This window comes from Leptonychotes weddellii, chromosome 10, assembly GCF_054177405.1.
Source record: "Leptonychotes weddellii isolate Sample4059 chromosome 10, ASM5417740v2, whole genome shotgun sequence".
Lineage (NCBI taxonomy): Eukaryota > Metazoa > Chordata > Mammalia > Carnivora > Phocidae > Leptonychotes > Leptonychotes weddellii.
The window spans coordinates 15,016,603-15,023,065 of record NC_138378.1 but is presented as its reverse complement, the minus strand read 5'-3'; the positions used below and the strand labels follow the sequence as shown (position 1 = coordinate 15,023,065).

The following is a 6,463-nucleotide window of genomic DNA, read 5'->3' as shown; positions in this document are numbered from 1 at the left end:
TGAAGGATAGCCTTTTCCCTTGTTTCTTCCTACGGATCCACCATGCTTGTCACCATGTGTCCACCTAGCAGGAGGCCCTTTGTCATCTGCTCTTCATGGTCCTTGGAGATGGTAAAGCCAAGAGATGAAAGGAGCCTGGATTCCTCAGTCATCACACGCAATCTCATCTATCAAACGCCCAAGTGCTCTATGTCATAAGCAAAAAACAAAACTTTTATTGTTGAAAAGCCACTGAGATTTTGGAGTTGTTTGTTATAGCAACCAGCATTAATTACACTGACTAATACAAGTAATATCCCAAGTTAAAAAACTGAGGCTCCAACAACCATGGTTTATATTCAGGTCTGCCTCATAGCAAGTGTAGGACTTCTGCCCCCATGGCACCAGCCACTGGTGACATGGAGCTGGTCCTGGCTCAGGTTCCAGCTCTCTGTGGAACTCCAAGAAAGTCACTTCTCCTCTCTGGGCCTCAGTTTTGCCATCTGAAGAACGAAGGCTTTGTCCTGGATGGTAGCATGGGGCACTTTTAAGGCAAGTCTTCTTGTTGTCCACAGCCCAAATGCATCATTCCACAGGGACTCTATGTAGAGTCACCACCCACAGTTTTTGGGTTCATTGCAAGAGGAGGGTCAGAACTTTTTATTTTCCAGAAGAGTTATTCCAGCTGATTATGTAATCAACTACATTTAGAATGCCTTTACAGTAACCATGGCAACCATGGCATATGTGTATGTTTCAAACTCTGTTCCAAATCTGCTGATGAGGATAAAGAAATGGCTCTCCGTGTGGACCTTACAGGACCGAGCTGGTTCTGCTCCCTCCTCTGCGGGGCTTAGCTTGGCTGCCGGCCATGAGGAGCCAAGACCAGGAAGGGAAGGGTTTTCCTAATGAAGGTGACCAATATCTGAACTGATTTTTGCCAGATGAACTGAGGTGTTCCAGGCACAGAAGACAGACAGGGAACTCTGGTTGGAAGGTAGGGCACGTGCAAAGACCTGGGGGAATGAAGTGCTTTGCTGTGTCCAGGAAACAAGCAGATGGGTATTTCTCAGGTACATGTATGACGAGCAGATAGTGGCAGAGGCTGGGGAGGTAGACCATCAGGGAGTTTGTGTGCCAAGTTCAGGAACTTAGACATGATTCTCAACCCACCCCCACCCCCCCACATCACATGTAGACCTTTTGAACCAGCATCTCCCACGGTGGACCTAGCCACCCACATTTCTTAAGGCCTTTCCAACAGTATGGTGGTGCCTCAAAAAATTAAAAACACAACTACCATGTGACCCAGCAACCCCACTTGTGGGTATGTATCCAAAACAATTGAAAGCAGGGTCGGGGCGCCTGGGTGGCTCAGTCGTTAAGCGTCTGCCTTCGGCTCAGGTCATGATCCCAGGGTCCTGGGATCGAGCCCTGCGTCAGGCTCCCTGCTCTGCGGGGAGCCTGCTTCTCCCTCTCCTGCTTCTCCCTCTCCCATTCCCCCTGCTTGTGTTCCCTCTCTCGCTGTGTCTCTCTCTGTCAAATAAATAAATAAAATCTTTAAAAAAAAAGAAAAAGAAAGAAAGCAGGGTCTCAGAGAGGCATTTATACATCCATGCTCATAACAGCATTATTCACAACAGCAAAGAAGTAGAAGCCACCTAAGTGTCCACTAATAGATGGAAGGGTATCAAGACAACATGGTCTATACATACAATGGAATATTATTCAGCCTTAAAAAGGAAGGAAATTCTGACACAGGCTCCAACAACGGCTGAACATGCCCATCTGGAGGATAGTATGTTGAGTAAAATAAGCCAGTCACAGAAACACAAATATGGTACGTTTCCACTTATATGAGGTACCTAAAGTAATCAGATTCACAGAGACAGAAAGCAGAAGGTGGCTCCTAGGGGCCCGGGAAGGGGGAATAGGGAGTTGTTTAATGGGCACAGTTTTGGTTTCTCAAGATGAGAAAGTTCTGTATTTATATTGCACAACAATGTAAATATAATTAACATTACTGAACTGTACACTTAAAAAAGGTTAAGATGGCAATATATGTTAAGAAAAAAAAAGAAGAAGATAGCAGGAGGGGAAGAATGAAGGGGGGGAAATCGGAGGGGTAGACGAATCATGAGAGACGATGGACTCTGAAAAACAAACTGAGGGTTCTAGGGGGTGGGGAGGATGGGTTAGCCTGGTGATGGGTATTAAAGAGGGCACGTTCTGCATGGAGCACTGGGTGTTATGCACAAACAATGAATCATGGAACACTACATCTAAAACTAATGATGTAATGTATGGGGATTAACATAACAATAAAAAAATTTAAAAAAGAAAAAGGTTAAGATGGTAAATTTTATGTGTTTTTACCACAATTTTTAAAAATAAAAATTTTCCCAGTGTTTCTGATAGCCCATTGTCGGGAGCCCTGGGGAGCCACTGAAGGATTATGATTACAGGTGTTATGAGATCAAATCTACATTTCAGAAGGAGCAACCTGGCTAAAAACTGGAGGAGGGGGTCATGCAAGATAAAAACCGAAGGTGGGAGATATTTGGCCAAGAGAGACCAAAGTTCCGAACTGCGCTGGGAGTGAGGAGGAGAGCTGAGAGATACCTTGTTTAATCAGGTTTTATTATCCCCATTTTACAGGTGAGAAAATGAGGTGCAAAGGTATCTACCTTGCAGCAGGTCAAGTAGAGAGGATTCATTTCTAGGTAAGTCTGGTTCCAAGGGGTCAACTATACACAGTTCACTGCCCCCTTAGGGAGGCAGGAAGCTCCTCTCCTATCCAAGAAGCACATCAAAAGGTGTGTGTAGACTTCAGGAAAGACAGACTCTCTTGCTGCAAGAAATGGCTGAAAGACTTCGAGGCCATGCCACCAGGACTTAGGCCAGGCCCCAGATAGGGAATAAAGCCCTGAAAGTCAAAGATGCTTGGGTCCAAAAGGCCTCTGGCTTCTGGAAGGCTGTTGCAAGCTTCAGGGACCCCAGTTGCCCCTGATCTTGGCCAGAAGAGGGAACAAATGCCAAGAGGAACTCAGCCTCCTCCCAGGCCTCAAGGACATTTCACTCTCCCCTCCCACCTCAGGGCCTTTGCACCTGCTCTTCCTCTGCAGGGAAATTCCTTTTATCTCCCACTTTCTCACATCTGCTTAACCCTTATTCTTCTTTCAGATCTCAGTTTTAACTGCAAAGAAGCATTCTTTCACACACACACACACACACACACACACACACACTTGCACACTAGATCAAGCCAGTGCTCCCCACGGTCCCTTCTCATAGTCCCCTACACTTCTACCAACCTAGTCAATCCCTCAGGAGAAACATGGCACAGCCAGTCCGGGTAACCCAAGATTTTAAAGAGACCATGGTCAAGAGGAAGGGAAACACAGAGGCTCATGCAGTGCTCCAGAGCTAAGAACAGTGGAACATCATTAACACCCCTTGGCCTCATGGGGAGGAAGCTGTACCAGAATCTGAGAGCTGGGTGGAGAGATGTGCCATTCAGTAAGGACACAGCCAAGTCCCAGAGATCTGGGGAAATAAATACCCCATTTCCCTCCCTCTCTCCCTCTGGTCTCTGGTCAGGCCCCCTTTGGCCCAGTCTCTAAAAGCAGAGAACAGAAAAGCCATTGATGCCGTCCACAGTGATCAGCCTCCAGGGCACAGAGGAGGGTAGAGGGAGGAAGGTAGAGTGTGGATCTGGAGAGGCAAACAGCAGCCAGCACACCTGGTTCCACCTTATAATTAGGGGGATATGCAAGCCTGATTATTGAAAGCTTGGCACATTCCATCTTGAACTCCATGAGGGACTAGGTCACAACTTTATTCCCAGCAGCAGAGCACATGCATATAGAAGACACCCACTAAATATTTACAGGATGTATGAATGAAAAAAGTTGAATGAATGAGTAAACTCCTCAATATGAAGAGCAGACACTCACAGAGGGAAGGCCTCAGGATCGCTCAGGACCAGCCATTCCCCTTCAGACCCAGAAAGCTGGGGAGGAATGGTCATCACTGAGCTGCAGACATGAAGACATGACCTTCAGCCCCTTGTCACCCAGCCTAGGTCAGCCCCAACCAAGGGCAGGGCCTGGAGTAGATCAGCTACCCTAACATACTATATTCTCCCCCAACTGACTCAGACCTGGACCCCACTGTCCCAGACTCAGTGTGGGACCCCAAGGAACCCCAGTCCTACTTCCCACCAACTCATCTGGCAGGTCCTGTCCATCCCTCTACCATATCTGACCCCTGCATTGTCCAGCCTGACTGTCCTCAAGTTAACATGCCTCCCCTAATAGTGTGGTTAGGACAGACTGCCTGGGACTGCTACCACCTGCCCACCACTCAGTTCTGTGGCCAGATTATACCCCAACCCACCCCCAGGCCTTACCTAGCCCAGTCCCACTGTCTTCCCTTGTGGCTACTGCTAGCATCCCAGCATTTCAGATGGCAATTTCTGCATAACATTTAACCAATTAGAGTGGCTTGAGAGAGGAAGGCATCTGTAGGCTTTGATCGCAAGACAAGCTTCAAGCCAATAAGGTCTGGTTCTGCTTTCATGTTATCTCCCTCTACATGGAGAAGGATACCAAGTCTGCCGTGTATGGATGTAAAAGTTGCTCACTGCACAAATGTGCCCAGCTGGATGGAACAGTGAGTGTTGAAATCCAGCCCATGCTCCACTGGCCAAGTTGTGCACCTAGCATGAGCTGGGTCTACCCAAAGTAAGGAGTGCCTATCTCTAATTTGAACAAAGATGCCTATGGGCCAGGGAGCCACCCTGAAACAGATCCTGTACAAAATCTGGGCAAAAGAGCTTGTACTCAACACATGTGGGGCCTGGAATATTCTCTATATATCTCTGAATTTCAGGAAATCAGATGGCTTCAAGGCTAGTCCTTCCAGTGGAAATTCATTACACAAAAAAGACCTTCTGGAGTAACAAAAGATATCACTGCAATCACATTTATCAAAAAAAGCATGGCAATCAATGTCTCATGCACAGACTGTATTTCAAATGCCCTTAATCAATGGCTGTGCTAATTACACGTTTATTGCAATTAATTTCATTTCAATTATGCCTTAATTACTAACCTTGAGTGAGATTGGGCAGCTCAGAGAATTCGTGTCACCACAGAGCTGGGACCCAGAGATAAGTTGCCATCGTCCTTCGATTGAAAGATGCTGCTCCGTTAAAAGTTGGTTTATTGGATCAAGGCCTTTTTTGGGGGAGGAGGGGTTGGTTTCTCCAGGGAGGCAATTCATATTGTGAGTCTGAAATTGAATACAGGAAAGCAAGCAGCTGTGCTTACTAATTAACTGGAGCTGGTTTTTAATTTGCTTCTTATTGATGCCTGTTCCTCACTGGTTCATTGGCTGTGGTCAGAGGATAAATGCCTTCAGAGTTCATGCTTCTGTGGTGTCCTCAGCCTCTGGCTCAGTCCCACTTGCTCCTTCTCTTCCCTCCAAAGGAGGGCTCCTTCTTACACCCTCCTCACATCTACAAGGCTCAGCTCTGCATTCCTGGGGCAGGGTCCAAGGCTGGGGCCCCTTGGCATCAATGGCCTGCCCACTGACTCCCAAGAAGAACACCATTCCAACAACCCAGATGGGGGTGTTGGGAAGGAACTTGCCCTGTGGCAGAGCAAAAGCAGAACTCAGGCTCTGGAATCCCGCAGTCCTGGGTTCAAGTCTAGTTCTGATCATTCCTAGTTCTGTGGTCTTGAACAAACCATTTAATCTCCTGAGTCAAGTAAATGAAAAATGAAAGTGCCCAACACTTGGTAGGAGCTCAAAGTGTCAACTGCCTTCCACAATAAACCCCTCTCTGGGGTTTACAGCAAACTCACCTCTGGGACATTTCTTTGTTTCCAGGAGAGCAGATATTTCCACAAAACATCTTTTTGTAGCCAGCTCAGGAGAAGGAACTACAGAAATCTGCTAGTCCAGACCTTCATCTTAATGATGGGGAAACTGAGGCCAAGGAGGGGGAAGCTGGAGGTCACACTGTGAGTAGATGCCAGAATTAGACTAGAACTAAGTCACCTGATTCCCAGTCCTAGAACTTCCCTGCCACATGACAAGATAGCCTCTTTAGAAAGCCATTTGTCAGTAACTGGTAAAGACTAAAGACATAAATATCCTGTGTCTGTGCTCAAGGACAGAGATATAAAGATGTTTACTGCAGCTTTGTTTGTCATCAGAAACAAAAATATGGACAACCTAAATATCTCTCAGTAGAGAAACATAGAGGCAAAGTGTGATGGATTCATAGGCTGGAATACTACATGGCCGTTAAAACGTATGTACTTGATCTATGTCATTAGCATGGATGAATTTCTAAAACTAAATGTTTGAAATTTTTCAAGATTTTATTTATTCGTTTGAGAGCGACAGCAGAAGCAGGGGGAGGGGCAGAGGGAGAGGGAGAAGCAGACTCCCCGCTGAGCAAGGAGCCTGATGC

General features: G+C 46.6%; 1 long non-coding RNA gene across 1 annotated transcript in view; it reads right to left on the bottom strand.

Moving 5' to 3' along the window:
• Positions 1 to 5,020: 5,020 nt before the first annotated feature.
• The window catches only part of LOC145723794 (uncharacterized), a 67,945-nt gene continuing 66,502 nt past the window's right edge, over positions 5,021 to 6,463 (bottom strand). The window contains exon 5 of the long non-coding RNA XR_014149078.1: positions 5,021 to 5,274. This is a non-coding gene — a long non-coding RNA (uncharacterized LOC145723794). The remainder of the gene's footprint in view (positions 5,275 to 6,463) is intronic.